Consider the following 16,676-nt stretch of genomic DNA (forward strand, 5'->3'; position numbering starts at 1 on the left):
ACTAGTCTATTGAGGTGCTGAAGTGCACTGCGTACAGGAAGTACACTACTCCATGGGTTGCGTACAACATTAGAAATTTCACTATGCTTAAACAATTAAGGGGCATATTCACAAGGATCTATCGCCGAGTCAAAGGCACTTTATCGCAGCCAAAGTAGCGATAATGTTATCGCCCCAATCACAAGCTGGTGTTCACATCCCACAGCGCCAGTTTACCCGTGATAGCAGCCGCAAAAAACATCGCCACAGATGACCCCTGCAACTATATCTAATGAGATGCAGACTAGGCGTTCCCGTGCCAAAATCCGTGACAACACCACTCAACAACATACTCAATGACCAGCAAGATCTGCAATAAGAACACAAAACAGGTGATAAGGCGCGTTAGCAGCAGGAAAATAACACCTGCTCTGATCTGGTGCAAAGTCGGACGGCAGCCTGCACCACAAAACGGAGCCCAGTCACAGCCACATCTGAAGAACAACAGATGCACCCGGGTAACTGAACATGCAGCCCAGAGGGCCGAAAGGGCAACAACACCCACCGCCACCACCTCCAGGACCCCCCCTCCCCGGCACCCCCGGACCAAGATAAGCCACATCAGCTACACCTACATATGTACAAAATAATCCCCATGATGTCGCACAATCACAACTGGTGACATGCATGTGTCGTCACAAAAATGAGCATCGCACATTCACTTTCGAAGCGACAAATGAAACTTTATTAACATTAACACTGAACTGAAATTAAGACACATGGCGGCTCCCCTTCAGGACAATCTGTAGATCACAGCCTGCAAGACAAAAATCATGATGAGAAGGTGTGTCCTGCGCACATCAAAGGACCGAGAGAGAGCGAAGGGGAGAGAGAAGAAGAGAGGGGAAGAGAGAAAGAAGAAGAGAGGGGGAAAGAGAGATAAGAAGAGAGGGGGAGAGAGAGAGAGAGAGAAGAAGAGAGGGGGAGAGAGAGATAAGAAGAGAGGGGAGAGAGAGCAATAGAAGAAGAGAGGGGGAGAGAGAGAGAAGAAAAGAGGGGGGAGAGAGAGAGAAGAGAGAGAGAAGAGAGGGGAAGAGAGGGATAAGAAGAGAGGGGGAGAGAGAGAAGAAGAGAGGGGGAGAGAGATACGAAGAGAGGGGGAGAGAGAGAGAGAGACCGAGAGAGAGAGAGAGAGAGAGAGAGAGAGAGGGGTAGAGAGAGATAAGAAGAGAGGGGGAGAGAGAGAGAAGAGGGGGAGAGAGAGAGAGAGAGAGAGAAGAAGAGGGGGGAGAGAGAGATAAGAAGAGAGGGGGAGAGAGAGATAAGAAGAGAGGGGGAGAGAGAGAAGAAGAGAGGGGGAGAGAGGGAGAAGACGAGAGGGGGAGAGAGAGAGAGAGAAGAGAGGGAGAGAGAGATAAGAAGAGAGGACGAGAGAGAGAGAGAGAAGAAGAGAGGGGGAAAGAGAGAGATAACAAGAGAGGGGGAGGGAGAGAAAGAGAGAGTGCTGCCCCTGTGCACCAAGGCCACACTGCTCACCTGCTGCCACTGGTGTGTCTCCAACCACTTGCCGGTATGTATTGCAGCTCACCAGGCCACACATCTTAGACAGCCCCGTCATCTGAAACAGAGTCCAGATTCATGATTGGCACAGTACACACAATTGTACAATAAAACATCGCCTTCCCGCCCATGCACACCCAGGCAGAGGCTCCCTAGCCCCTACCGCCGCCCATCAGAGCATGCCCGCCGATGCACACCCAGGCCTCACTGCTCACCTTCCTCCACCGGCGTGCAGACAGGAGGTCACACCACGTGCTCCTGCAAGCCACAAGCCAAGGGCCCGTGGACATGGCACCCTTCACATCATGCAGCCTCGCTCAGCAGGCCACCAGGTCTCACATTTGGTGCTGGGTCTTGATTACTCCATAGCAGAGGACATACCAGTGCACCTGGCCTCATCGCAGGCTGCACATCCGCTCAGCCCAATAGGTGCCACTAATTCTGTGATCCCGGAAGCGGCGCCATGTGGTGGTAGGCCCGCGCTGCCCGCTGGCTCTGGCCTACACTGCGGTCCAGTAGGGCACACAAAACCTGAGCTGTCTGGACCGCTGGGATGGGGCATCATAGCAGGCTGCACACCCGCTCAGCTCTTAAGGTGGCCCTACCTCAGTGCACCCAAAGTCACCGTCCCATGGTGGGGTGCCTGTGCCGGCCACAAAGCATCGGGTGCCACTAACCCTGTGCGTAACAACTCATGGGCTCTTTATGATTGAGAACCATGCAGCATCCGTCATCCAGTCACCACTGGCAGAGCGGAATGTGACTTTGTCGGCCCCTTATGTTGGCAGAGTCACATGGCCTGTGACGCCTGTGCCGGATGGGTGTGGTGTGTGTGCACACCTGGCCTCAGGGAATTGCTGTGACATGCTGAAAACTAGACCAGTGACCTTCACACCACCAGTGAGTATGCCCGCTATGGGTAGCAATGATGGCCCCCCTCGGAGTGTAAGCAGAGTGGTCTGGCCTGCCGTACGCCGGACCAGCGCAGGGCTTGCAACAATGACTCGTGGACTCTGGGCATGGTTCAATCCATGTCCGGACATGGAAGTGACTGATGCGTGGTCCCTTTTGTAGTGTCCGTCGCACCCGGAATACAATACCCAATGTAGCACCCTCTGACTGGCATCCCACAGGATGAGCATCATTGATGCAAGAGAAATCACTGTCCCTACATTCATCCACACATTCATATATGAATGATAAAAGACATAACACAGCAGTGCCTTACTGGATGTTTATTGCACATCCAGTGCAGTTTTGCAGCTGGAGCGGTACAGGGCAATGCCAAGCACACTACACAATATGGACCCGTGGAGGGCCAGCCAGAGTGCATCTGGGGATGACAAGTACTGCGGAAGAGGAAGGGTACAGTCCGCAGTCTGGTCGCCGTGTCATTGGTCAGCTAACAGGATGTGGCAGTCCATGTCACTGTCCAAGGTGAGTGCATCAGAGTGTATCAGGGGTCAGTGGAAGGTCATGGGGCCATGAGCAGCACAAGCAGAAACAGGCCAGGTGGTGAAAATTAATGCCAGTGCCTCCTGATCACAAACCCATCCACGTCCTCATCCCCGGATGTGTGCTCTGCCCCAACTGTAGGTGTTGCAGTACCGGCTGAGGCACTGTGTGCCACTGACACATCAGGTGCCGGAGTGGATACGTCTGCCGCACTGTGAGGCAATGGCACACCAGGGGGCTGAGATGTGGATGGTGTGGGGGCAGCAGCATTCATCATCGCCACGCCTGGTGGCAGCAATGCCATGATGAGGATTTGCAGGGCATGGTAGATCCCAGCTACATTTCACTGGTGTGCAGCGGTGGCTGCCATCCTTTCCCCCTCCATCCGCACCATGTCCTCCATGAGCCTCCACATGTGTGCCAGCTCACGGCTGGTATCACTGGAGCCCCTCTGAGTGGAGAGGTGTTCGTCTCTCCACGTCATGACTCCAGCGATGTCAGTCAGGGCTTGTTAGAGACTATGGAGCGGGCCTAGACACCCATGGATTGCGTCCAGTTTGGTAGCCATGAGGTCGAACCCCACCTGTTCCTGCTCAGCCATCTGCCTCTGGCCCTACAGCACACGGTGCTGGAAGGCCGTGTGTTGTTCCTTGGGGTCTTGGACTGCCGGGCCATGGGTGCCTCCTGCTGGGTGGTTTGGGTGGTTGGTGGGGTCTCCTCGATGCAGCTGGGCCGCCCTGATCTTGGAGGTGAGTCGCGGATGATGTCAATGATGTCTAGGAGGGCTTGTGCTTCGATGCTGGGGTTGTCCTCCTCATCATCAGTGAAGAGTGACTGGGACTGCTCTGCAGGGGGTGTTGATGGTGGCCCTGCAATGTGAAGGGGAGATGGTGTATTGCAATGTGTCCACATGTATGTAGCCTCATGGGACATATTGACATTCAGACAGCATGTCATTGTACATTGTGACAGTCTATAGATCTGGGTGATGACCTAGAGTCATTGAGGGTGTGCACTGTGCTCTGCTTGATTATGCATGTGTGCCATCATAGCCATCTCCACCCATCCCCCAAGTACCTGGTGGTCCCTCACCCTGTTGCAGTTGTGTTGTGTCCTGTCGAGCAATATCCGGTCCCCCGACTCCGGCCACAGTATCCACAATGATGACTGTAGACACCAGCTCCTCCAGGTCATCCAGCACAAGCTGTGGCACTGGGCCCCCACCTCCAGTCTGCATTGCTGCCTTCTGGTTGGCTGCGAGGTTCCTCCTTCGTCTTTCGCTTGATGTCATTCCATCACCTCTTGACCTCGTCCATTGTCATCTTGTGCTCTCTGACGGCATTCACCTCGTCCACGATGTCCCGCCATTTTCCAGTTTTGGTGCCCAATGACACTTTGGAGGTGATGAACAGTTGTTGATGGTGTTCCATCACCTCCGTGACTATGATCCTGTTCGCCTGCGGACTGAACTTCGTCTTCCTCTTCTTCTTGTCCTTGCACTTCCCTGTCCCCGAGGTCCCTGGCTGGTCGTCTGGGGTGCTTGTGGGGTTGCACTTCTCCTCTGCGCCTGCTCCAGCTGCCCTCCATGGTGCTTGGGTGTTGGTCAGTTTGCGTTTGGGTGTTTTTTCTACTTTTATGGTGATTTTTCCCATCTGCCAGGTGTGTGTTGCAGGTCTGGCGCTGCTTATTGCTGATTTCCTTATCGTGCTTTGGCCTCTCGCAGGTTATTTAGCGTTGGGGTTTGTGTTTTTATCTCCGTCGGGGTCAATCAATCACGAAATTTGTAGAGCGCGCTACTCGCCCGAGCGGGTCTCAAGGCGCTGGGGGGGGGGGGGCTGCTACTGCTCGAAGAGCCAGGTCTTGAGGTGCTTCCTGAAGGAGAGGTGGTCCTGGGTCAGTCGAAGTTGGGTGGGGAGGGAGTTCCACGTCTTGGCAGCCAGGTAGAAGAAGGATCTTCCTCCGGTGGTGGATCTTCTAATCCGTGGGACGGAGGCGAGGGCGAGGCTGGCGGAGTGGAGCTGGCGGGATGGCGAGTAGAATGTAAGGTGGTTGTTGAGGTATTCGGGGCCACTGTTGTGGAGAGCTTTGTGTGCGTGGGTGAGGAGCCTGAACGTGATCCTGTTGCTGACGGGGAGCCAGTGCAGGTCTCTCAGGTGGGCGGAGATGTGGGAGGGACGGGGGATGTCCAGGATGAGTCGTGCAGATGCGTTCTGTTTGTGTTGGAGTCTCTTCTGTAGCTTGGCTGTGGTTCCGGTGTCGAGAGCGTTCCCGTAGTCCAGCCGGCTGGTGACGAGGGCCTGGGTGACCACCTTTCTGGTTTCGGTGGGTATCCACCAGAAGATCTTTCGGAGCATGCGAAGGGTGTTGAAGCATGAGGATGAGACTCCGTTGACTTGCTTGGTCATCATGAGGGAGGAGTCAAGGATGAAGCCCAGGTTGCGTGCGTGGTCCGTGGGCTTGGGGGCGGAGCCCAGGGCAGGGGGCCACCAGGAGTCGTCCCAGGCGGAGGGGGTAGGTCCGAGGATCAAGACCTCCGTCTTGTCTGAGTTCAGTTTCAGACGGCTGATCTTCATCCATTCCGCGACGTCTTTCATTCCTTCCTGGAGACTGGTTTTGGTGGTGGCGGGGTCATTGGTGAGGGAGAGGATCAGCTGGGTGTCATCAGCATAGCAGATGATGTTGACGTTGTGGTTGCGAGCGATGGCTGCGAGGGGGCTCATGTAGACATTGAAGAGGGTGGGGCTGAGCGAGGAGCCCTGGGGTACGCCACAGATGATCTTGGTGGCCGCGGCACAGAAGGGTGGGAGACGGACTCTGGGTTCTGTCGGAGAGGAAGGAGGTGATCCATTCCAGCTCCTTTCCTTGGATCCCGGCGTGGTGGAGGCAGGTTGTTAGGGTGTGGTGGCAGACGATATCGAACGCAGCCGATAGGTCGAGGAGGATGAGGGCGGCAGTTTCCCCGTTGTCGAGCAGGGTCCTGATGTCGTCGGTGGCTGCGATGGGGGCGGTCTCGGTGCTGTTGTTCACTCGGACGCCGGACTGCGATGGGTCGAGGGAGTTGTTTGTATCGAGGAAGGCGGTCAGTTGTTTGTTGACGATCTTCTCGATGACTTTTGCGGGGAACGGGAGGAGCGAGATGTGCCGGAAGTTCTTGAGGTCTGTGGAGTCCGCGGTGGGTTTCTTCAGGAGGGCGCTGATCTCTGCGTGCTTCCAGCTCTCCGGGAAGGTGGCGGATGCGAAAGAGTTGTTGATGATGTTCCGGAGTTGGGGTGCGATGATGGAGTCGGCTTTGTTGAATATGTGGTGGGGGCAGGGGACGGCAGGGGAGCCAGAGTGGATGGTGTTCATCACATGGGTGGTGTCTTCAGTGCTGACGGGGGGCCAGGCGCAGAGGGTGGTGGTAGGGGGCGTTGGTGCGGTGGTGGGGTACGTGGGCTGGGTGCCGAAGCTGTCGTGAATATCGACGATCTTGCGGTGGAAGAACGTGGCGAGTGAGTTGCAGAGGTCTTGCGAAGGTATGATGTCGTTGTTGCTGGCGCTGGGGTTGGAGAGCTCTTTGACGATGTTAAAGAGTTCCTTGTTGTTGTGGGTGTTGTTGTCCAGTCGTTCGCTGAACGATGTCCTTTTGGTTGCGCGGATCAGCTGGTGGTGTTTTCGGGTGGCGTTCTTGAGGGCAGTCAGGTTGTCTGCAGTCTGTTCGTGGCACCAGGCTTTCTCGAGGGTGCAGCAGGATTTCTTTGAGTCTTTGAGGTCGTCGGTGAACCAAGGGGCTTTCCTGCTGCCAGGTTTGCTCCGAGGGTTCTTCAGTGGTGCCAGGTTGTCGGCGCAGTTGGAGATCCATTGTGCGAGGTTGCTAGCTGCGTCGTTGGTGTCAGTGGTATAGGTAGGGGAGTTTTGGCTGAGGGCAGTGGTAAGCAGGTCGGTGGTGATCTTGCTCCAGCATCTTTGGGGAGCCTGTTGCGCGTGGTGGAGGGTCGTGGTCCTTCTGTAGTTGAAATGGACGCAGCTGTGGTCGGTCCAGTGTAGTCCGGTCGAGTGGCTGTAGGTGACGAGGTTGCTGGAGGAGAAGACGGGGTCCAGCGTGTGGCCGGCTTAGTGGGTGGGGCTGTCTACCAGTTGCTTGAGTCCGAGGTTGGTGAGGTTGTCTAGCAGGGTGGTGGAGTTGTTGTCATTGTTGTTCTCGAAGGTGGAAGTTCAGGTCCCCCAGGAGGATGTAGTCAGAGGAGGCGAGGGCATGCGGGCTGATGAAGTCCGCAATAGCTTCGCTGAATTGTGTGCGTGGCCCTGGGGGTCTGTAGATGAGAGTGCCTCGGAGGGTGGTTTTGGGGTCGGTGTGTATCTGGAAGTGCAGGTGTTCGGCGGCGGTGAGGGTGTCCTCGGAGTTGGTCATGATGTTGATGGTGTTCTTGTAGACGATGGCGATGCCTCCTCCGGTTTGGTTGGAGCGGTCCTTCCGGGTGATCTTGTAGCCGTCCGGGATGGCTATGGCGATGTCGGGGGCCGAGGAGGCGTTCATCCAGGTTTCCGTGAGGAAGGCGACGTCTGGTGCTGTTGTGTCGAGGAGGTCCCAGAGTTCGACGGCGTGTTTGTGGACGGAGCGGGTGTTGAGCAGGATGCACTTGAGGTGGTTGTTGTTGGCGCCTGGTCTGGGGTGCGTGTGCAGGTTCGGAGGCAGGTGAATTTGCAGGCTTGGCAGGTGAAGGGTCCTTGGGTGCGTTTTGGGGTGGCTTGATGGCAGGTGGGTGTTCGGCCGGCATTGAGTGCGTGGAGGGCGGCGGTGTTGTATCTCAGGCGGGGCTTCTGGTTCCTGTGGGGGCCGGGGGTTCTGGTGCTGGGCGCGGTCCAGGCGCGGATAGGCGCAGACGGGCTTGCCTTTGGCGCGCCTTCGGCGAGCCGGCGGCGCGCCCGCTGCGCGCGCCCGCTTTGCGGCCTCCATAAGAAGGGCGGGGGCAGGAAGCGGCAGAGCAGGCAGCGGAGCAGGCACAGGCCTCGTCACAGGAGGACCGTGAGGCGGCAGAAGGGGGGCGACCTACCTGAACTCAGGGTCAAGGGTCGCTCCCTTCACCGCTTCGCGGCCTCCATAAGAAGGGCAGTGGGAGGAGCAGCTGGGAGGCGGGAGCGGGGTGGCGAATGGGCTTGCAGGGGGGCGGGGCCGCAGGGACGCAGCGGCGGGAGAACGTGAGAATGCGAGGGAGGGGAGCGGGGGGGATACAGAAGGCAAAATGGGGGCAGGGGTGCAAATTAGGGCAACAGCAAGTGGAGGAACAAAGACACAAAGTACAGTGAAAAGGGGCACAATAATACGGTGATACAAAAAGCAAAAGGGAACACGCTATTACGGTAATGCAGTGAAAAGCTAAAAGAGACGCACAATACAGTAAAAGTGTACCGGTGGCACGGGGGCAGGAAGCGGCAGAGCAGGCAGCGGGGCAGGCTCAGGCTGTGTCACAGGAGGACCGTGAGGCGGCAGAGGGGGGGCGACCTACCTGAACTCAGGGTCAAGGGTCGCTCCCTTCACTGCTTCACGGCCTCCATAAGAAGGGCAGTGGGAGGGAGGAGCAGCTGGGAGGTGGGAGCGGGGCGGCGAATGGGCTTGCAGGGGGCCGCAGGGACGCAGCGGCGGGAGAATGCGAGAATGCGAGGGAGAGGAGCGGGAGGGGGGATACAGAAGGCAAAACGGGGGGCAAGGGTACAAATTAGGGCAACAGCAAGTGGAGGAACAAAGGCACAAAGTACAGTGAAAAGGGGCACAATAATACGGTAATACAAAAAGCAAAAGGGGACATGCTATTACGGTAATGCAGTGAAAAGCTAAAAGAGACGCACAATACAGTAAAAGTGTACCGGTGGCATGGGGACAGGAAGTGGCAGAGCAGGCAGCGGGGCAGGCACAGGCCGCGTCAAAGGAGGACCGAGAGGCGGCAGAGGGGGGGCAGTTGTATCGCGGGCATTGGCCGCGGTTTCAGCAAACTATCGCATGGGGCTTCATTGTTGTGAATTCGACGTTGAGACAAGGTTATTTTGCCGCGATAGGCTGCAATGTGTAAAGTTCCGTTAACATTTTTTGGTGATGTTTAGAACACGTTCTTGTGAATATACCCCTAAGTTTGTCATGCTGATTACCACATTATTATTATGCGATTTGTAAATCCCTTAATATATATGAGTCACTGATAGCGACTCTAGTTACAGCTAGGCCAGCGTTTCCATTGAAAAGCTATTTTTAGGTCTGGCATCAGCCAAGACCTTTTGTCTTTCTCAAAAATATACAAAAAATACATCCTACATGCATAAAAGAGCTTTCAATCAGCCCTCTTCATCTATTGGTCTTTTCAGCTGGTATTCGCATTTTGGTTCTGCCTACCACAGCATACACTATAGAACAACAAGGCAGCCCACTTAAGCCATTGGGTCTCTTCACTGTGAGGGACTGCATTTTGCCTTTGCACAATGTGCTGGGCGCTCGTAGGCCAAAGGGTCCTTTTAAAAAAAAATAATAATAATGTTTTGTAAGGGCCTCACAGCTCCTCAAAAACTGCTATTGGGCCCTCACAGCTGATGATTTATTTTACTGACTGTGTCTCTCTTGTTGAGACTGTCAACTAAAACGTGTTCATATTGGTCAGCACAGGGCACTAGGTTGAAGCGCTTCCTACAGTCTCCATTAAGGAAGGTAGGTGTTGCTGTAGTTTGCCTGCCATTTCTATATGCTTTGGTCTGGGAAGCTCGGGCCACTAGTGCACTCACTGACAATACGTGGTGCCTGTTACATCTGAGGTTAACTCTGACTGAAAGTATTGCACAGCTGGATGTTTATGCTTGTCAAAGGTTTGAAACTTAGGGGCATATTTACAATAAAGTGGTGAAGCGTGTTGTTAAGCCAAGAAGGATAACAACATGCTCTGTCACTTAACCCCTTCAGCGCTGCGCGGATTCCCCCGCGGTGCTGAAGGGTTCTAGCGCGGGCGGGGCCATGACGGAACGGTTCCGTCATGAGCACAGCTCAACCGATGCTCATGACGGAACCGTTCCGTCATGAGCATCGAAGGGGTTAAGAAATGCAGGGCTGCACCATCTATACAAGAATATGGTGCAGCTCTGCATTTCTCCCCGCGCTGGCGCTAGATTGCGCAGCCTAGCGCCAACACAGGCAGCTTTGCACTATAGTGCAAGGTTGCCTGCGTTGAGGGAAAGATTGTTTATGTGCAGGAAGGTCACCCTTCCTGCACATAAACAATCTTGCAATTGTGTTTTAGAACGTTTATGTGTGCTGCGTAATGTCATTTTTAAAAATTATTGTTTATGTGTAGGAAGGATGACCATCCTGCACATAAACAATTGTTGGCATTTTGCTGTTTCCATGTGTGCTGCTCAAAGCAGCACACATGGGAACAGCAAAAACGAGGAGAAATAAAGCATTTCTCCTCATTTTGCCTGTTTAAGGCCAGGTTTTCCCTGGTCTTAATTTTGGCGCTGCCTCCTATTTGCACCACCTTTGTAATTAGGGGGCAGCGTCAAAATCAATGGGTGTTGCGGTGGAACTCCCACAGCAGCCCCCATTGCTCTCCCCTTTCACGCTAAGTACAGCGTGAAAGGGTGCCTTATTTACAAGGCAGCGTTAAGCTACGTTAAGTAGCTTAAGGCTGCCTTGTAAATAAGGTGAAGTCCCTATCGCCAGCACAACATCACTAAAAGTGAAGTTTTGCTGGCGACTATGGCTTGCAAATATGCCCCTTAGTTTCGGATTGTTCTTAAGTGTTTCATATAGTGGGGCTCATCTTGCATTGATTCATTGGAATCAGCATGTTACGAAAACATTTAAGTGGCTAGGTCCATTTACCATAGTTTTTCTCAGACAGCAGGGTAAATAATAATTAATTTGTTATGCCTTTGGTGCTGGGCAGTTTGGAATCAAAGCGTGCCTTAAACTATCTTCTCGGTGATCAAATTGCTTTAAAGTATTGGACAGTTTTAATGTGAAAGGAAACCCTAGTATTTGTCCTGTTTTCGCTGCAGTGAAAACTGTTAACAGGCTCAATAAAAACCCACTTCTAGTAAGAACTTCGCAATGGATTCAAATCCATCAATTTCATGCGATTTACTAACACCATATGTCATTGGTGGGAGGACCCCTAAAAGGTCCCAATATAAAGTGCAAACACCCTACAAAGGTTTAACAAATACTTTATTATTGATACTGCGACAGGCTCCTAGCCACAACAGCTGTTCGGGAAATCTCTCTCACAAAACCTGCAACTGTCATTGTAATGTTAGCAAATACCTACACCAAAGGGGGCACAGGGAAGGGTGGATGAACACACATGGGGAGCAAAATAAATGATCTTTTAAACATGAAGAGAATAAATTGGATATAATGCACTATATAAAGTTACAACAGGTTCCCAAATTTTAAAAATAAAAAAAACTTTTGGGATAACGGGGTCCATAAACTCCAGGTGGAGCTCACAAACCTCGACAGGATCTCCCATAAAATAGTTTCTAAACGTTTAAGACTTTGTACTGGGACTGAGAACTCTAACAATTCTGGACCCATGAAGGGCCCTGCCATAGTTCATATATACTGTAGAGAGTTAACAAATTATAAAACTCGTGGACACATGTTGGATGCCCTGCCCTAGTTTGTAGAATCCTTAGAGAGCTCATAGATCATAGATGCCTCAAACTCGATTTAAAGTCTGTGAACTATTCACATATTTAGGGTCTTTAGAAAAAAAAAGCTTATTATGACATCATTAAATGAAGTTAGGTGCTTATGAGTGCCATATTGTCTTTTTGGTCATCAGTTCTGCTAAAATACCTTGCACCCTTTTACCATCTTTAGTATGATCCCTTACAAACAACATTCTGTGAATTCACTGCTGTTAGTGAGGCTAATACGTCTAAGATCATCACTGTGTTAAATCCACTAGATCCACTCCCCTTTAAAATCAGCAATGGAAGGAGTACACAATTGTGGGAATGCTTCCTAAAGTTTATCAATGCATCATTGACAAAAAGTGGTGTTCCCTGTGGCTCTAACAAGCTAGGATAACACCATTTCTCAGGAAGCCAAAGTTCTGATTTTGAGAGCTTGCGCAATTACAGATTTAACGCCATACTCCTCTCTCAAGGTGTTTAAGGTGGTGGTAAAATCACAATTCGATACATATCCTGAGCAGAATTATCTGTTCAGAGACTTTTGATAGGATTTACACTTGCTCGTGTGGATTGAAATTACCTTAATTAGCATATTAGAGCAAGTTCTGGATGCACTTGTCACGGTTTGAAGGAAGCTCCATAGTCCTGCTAAACATCTCAGCTGAGTCTGATATGGTCAGGGCAAAAATAGTTTGTGAATGGCTATCAACATCAAGCAGGGTCTGAAGCACAGTCAGTCAGTCAAAATACTTTTAATCGATAAAATTAATATCATAAAAAGAGACATTCACAGAAATATTACATCAATAAAAAAGGAGCACAGACATGGCATCAATAGTTATCATTATAGAGGCAATAAACAGGGACAAGAGACACAGTCCCAACAAATTCATACAGGGGTATACATAAAAATTCTAGACAGTTAAAATCATTGATAAATATTAAGGTTTAAGAACATATTAAGAATCATAACCTCCTATTAAAAACCCAATAAAAACTACAGCATCATATCAGATCAGAGTGTGTCTAATCCTGCGCCTGCTTTTCTGTTCTTTTTCTTATTGTTAATACGAACAGCAGCAACTAAGAAGATAGCAACATGAAAAATTGTCCGGACATTACTCATTGATTGTAGATATACAAGCGCTGGTCTAACCTGAGTAAACCCTATTTCTTTGAGCAGCGGTAATAAATACTTTTTCCTGATATCAGAGTAAAACCTACAAAACAAAACGAAGTGTAAGGTATCTTGTGAGGATAAGTTATCACACTTGCAGGACTCCGCTTTATCAGGAAGGCCCCATTTGGGGAGGTCACCCAATAAAAAATGAATTAAGTTAAATCGAAATCTGATTAACAGAAAACGATGATAGGGGCGTGTTACTAACTTCAGATAGGGTTCCGGACCAGGTAGGCTCACTAGCCCAAAATGCAATCTTACTAAAGGTTTCTTCAACTCTAGTTCTTCTCTTTCTGCAAGTTGGAAATTTATCATGGCAGTTTTTATCAAACCCAGGTCTGCTTTCTTAATGGATTCTGGAGTCGAGAAAATCTCTGGCCTACCGAGTTTATTAAGGGTTGTTTTAATATAAGCTAACCAAGGGATTTTACTGGCTAAATCTAAGGCCAGACAATCTTTAAGAATCATATGGTTTAAAGAGATCTCATCGTTAAGCCAGGTCTTGAGCCAACATATTATTGGGGCCATTTTTACTTTATCTAAAACATATTCCAGCCCCATCTCCACGTGGATCGAAAAGGTGGGGGTTGACTGTGGCACTGAAAGTAAGGATCTAAGAAAAGTATTTTCCACCACTTGAATCTGCTGGGTTTCAGTGGCATACCCCCATATCTCAGAGCCGTAAGTAGCTATTGCAAGGCATTTTGCCTTGTAAACCTTTATAATAGCTTCCATGGGTCTGGCTCCTAAGCGTTTTGAGAAACCCATGAGAGCTGATGAGGATCTTGCAAATACATTTCTTTTGTGTTTCATTTGCGGGCCCCAGGTCCCCTTCTCATCAAATAAAATTCCTAAATATGTGAAAGCAGGGACCCTGCTAACCACGTCTTTACCACCGAGGAATGTCAATGTATTTTTCTTTTTACTTTGTTCCCCCACTATCATAACGTGTGATTTCTTGGCATTTGTTTTCAAATCAAGAGATTCCATGAAAGTGTTAAATTTCATTAATAGTTTGTTTAGCCCAATGCCTGTGCGTGCAAGAAGAACTGCATCGTCAGCATGGAGGAGAACTGGTATGGTTGTGTCTCCTACTCTCGGGACATCTAATGTGGCTCTCTTCAGAGCAGGTTCTAAAGCGTTAATATATAGTGTAAAGAGCAGGGGGGCCAAAATGCATCCCTGCCTGACACCTCTTTCTGATACCTTGTGCATCTGCCATCTTGGGTAACTCTTATAGAGGCGATCAAACCACAATGTAGATCAGCAAGAAATTTGACCAAGGTGTGATCGATCCCCATATCAATAAAAAATTTGCCAAAGCTTAGACCTATTAACTAAATCAAATGCAGTTGAGAGGTCCATAAAACCCAGGTAGAGGGAACCCTTTTTGGCCACAGTATATTTACTGATAAGGAGTTGTAGATTAAGACATTGATTTAATGTGCTCCTTTTTGCTCTAAATCCGTATTGAGCGTTAGAGAGGATCCCTCTACCCTCAAAATAGTCTGTCAGTCTATCTAAAATAACTCTGCCCAAAATCTTTACAGCAGAATCTATCAGGGAGATTGGCCTGTAACAAGCTGGATCATCCCTCTGTCCTTTTTTAAATACCGGGATGATAATGGACTTTGACCAGGATGTTGGCATAGTTTTTGGGCCTAAAGCGTTGAAGATGTTAGTCAATAGCCTTGCCCAGAATTTAGGAAAGCTTTTATAAAGGTCCGCCGGGACCCCATCTGGTCCTGGTGCCTTATTAATCTTGGTCTCCGTTATTGCTTTTAGTACTTCTTTCTCCTGGAAGACCAATCCTAACGATGAATCTGAGTTATAGATATGATCTAGCGAACTCTCAGTCCCCTCCCTGCCGTATATTTGCTCAAAGTGGGCAATCCATACTTCATCTTGGATAATACAATCCAGATGAGAGTTATCCTCACTGGAGGAGTAGGGATCATTGATGGTTTTCCAGAACTTTCCACTGTCCCTCAAGATCTCCGGGGACGTAAGTTTATCCCATGCCTCATCCTTAATCTGTTTTTTTCTTATCCAGATAGCTTGTTTATAGGATTTCCTCAGCCTAGTTATGTGCTCCCTGTTTCTAGGGATCTGCTTTAGTGCTTTTAAAAGGGCAGAGTGGGCCCTGGTACAATCTTTGTTGAACCATCTTTTCCCTCTGATGCTGGGATCTGAGGGCGTTTGCTTCGTCAATTTACTACAGATTTGCTTACAGATACTTTCAAAAGCATCTATAATCAGTGTATTTGACGCGTCAGTGTCCAAACAGGTATTAACTTCCTTCTCTGCGTTGGACAGAACTTCCCCAACAAAGATTTCTGGGATCACTTTCATCCATTTTAATCTCCTTCCTTGGTCAGTTGTTATCACCTCTCGACTGATAACCCTATGGTCAGACGCTATGGTTAATAATTGTGCCCCCTGGGCCATTTCTAAAATAACGGGGTTATGATCACTAAAAACAGAAAACCCAACCTTATATGAGATAACACTACTTAAGACTGCAGCGGACATAAAAATATGATCTATGATAGTTCCGATGGCTGTTCCTTTAAAGGTGGCTACCCTCGGGCTGCTCTTAACACACCCCGATTCATAGAGGTTTAAGGCGGCCATAAGCTTCTCGAGGGACTCACCTTGCTCCGTATGTTCAAAGTGTACCGGTGCAGAGTATTGGGGACCATCTAGGTTATCAAAGATACCGTTTTTATCGCAGGGGTGAATGTTAAAATCTCCCATAACAATAATCTCAGCTTGCGGGTTATCTACTTGATAAGCAGTCAGAAACTCCTCTAGGTTGAGTAAAAATTTATTAGTGCTAACACTATTGGGAGAATTATAAAAATTGACCAATAAAATTTTCCCTGCATGTGGGGGAGATAGTTCTACTGCCAAACAGTTATGGCAGTTTGCATCAATTTGTTTTAATGAGCCACGCACATTTAGGGAAAAACACATTAATAGACCTCCCTGTGCCCTACCATAATGTGCCTGTTTAGCAGAAATAAAAAAGTGTGCATACCCATCTATATAAAAATTATGATATGTGTCCCACGTTTCCTGGAATGCCAGAATATCATAAAGCCTTATCTCTTCCAACCAGATTTTGTCCCTGCATTTACTTCTCAATCCCTCTATATTCCAGCTCAGGATCTTACAGATAGAAGTGTGGGGGACAGTGTTAATCTCTGGATTGTCTAAAACAGTTGCACTATTTGTGGTAGCCATCTCTGGGCAACTAGGGGGTATATGGGTTTCCTCCTGACTGAAATCAGGCCCATGAAGTCAGTCGCAATCCTCCAGACCAGAGAGCACTTCAAACCTGTTATATAGCTCTAAATTTTCCCCTGGCCTCCGCAAATTTTGTCCTCCATAATGCTGGATAAAGCCCCTATCTAAGGGCACCACCACATAGAAGTAGGAAAGGGGAAGGGGGTGGATGGTTAATGTAAAATCATTTTGAACCCAATCACAGATATATTCCATTGTTCTCTTATCCCTAAAGTTAATGATAATGCAATCCCCCCCTACTGTCTTTGGTTTATTCCCCAGCCATCCCACTCTTCTGACGTGGAGAATTTCAGCTGAGACGTATGGTGGGAGGGTGCGATTCTTGTTGAGCCAGTGTATACACTTGTTCTTCAGCTCCTGATGTGATTCCCTCCTTCCCTTGTCTAATGGTGGGGACCCCGCCAGGACCACTACATAAGGTGCAGCCTCTGGTGGGAGTTGAATGGTGGGTAGGGGAGTTACACTAAGGTCTTTGATCTGTGTGTTTGGAGCTATATTGTAATTATTATTACGGTTAACCAGCATGCCAGGCTCT

The 16,676-nt window shown here is 49.7% G+C and overlaps 1 long non-coding RNA gene across 1 annotated transcript in view; it reads right to left on the reverse strand.

The window, feature by feature from the left end:
- Positions 1 to 753: 753 nt before the first annotated feature.
- The window catches only part of LOC146810325 (uncharacterized), a 79,654-nt gene continuing 63,731 nt past the window's right edge, over positions 754 to 16,676 (reverse strand). The window contains exons 3-5 of the long non-coding RNA XR_014965665.1: positions 12,233 to 12,319; positions 1,516 to 1,597; positions 754 to 796 (exon numbers count right to left, since the gene is read on the reverse strand). This is a non-coding gene — a long non-coding RNA (uncharacterized LOC146810325). The remainder of the gene's footprint in view (positions 797 to 1,515; positions 1,598 to 12,232; positions 12,320 to 16,676) is intronic.

Source organism: Triturus cristatus, chromosome 7 (genome assembly GCF_964204655.1).
Source record: "Triturus cristatus chromosome 7, aTriCri1.1, whole genome shotgun sequence".
Taxonomy (NCBI): Eukaryota; Metazoa; Chordata; class Amphibia; order Caudata; family Salamandridae; genus Triturus; species Triturus cristatus.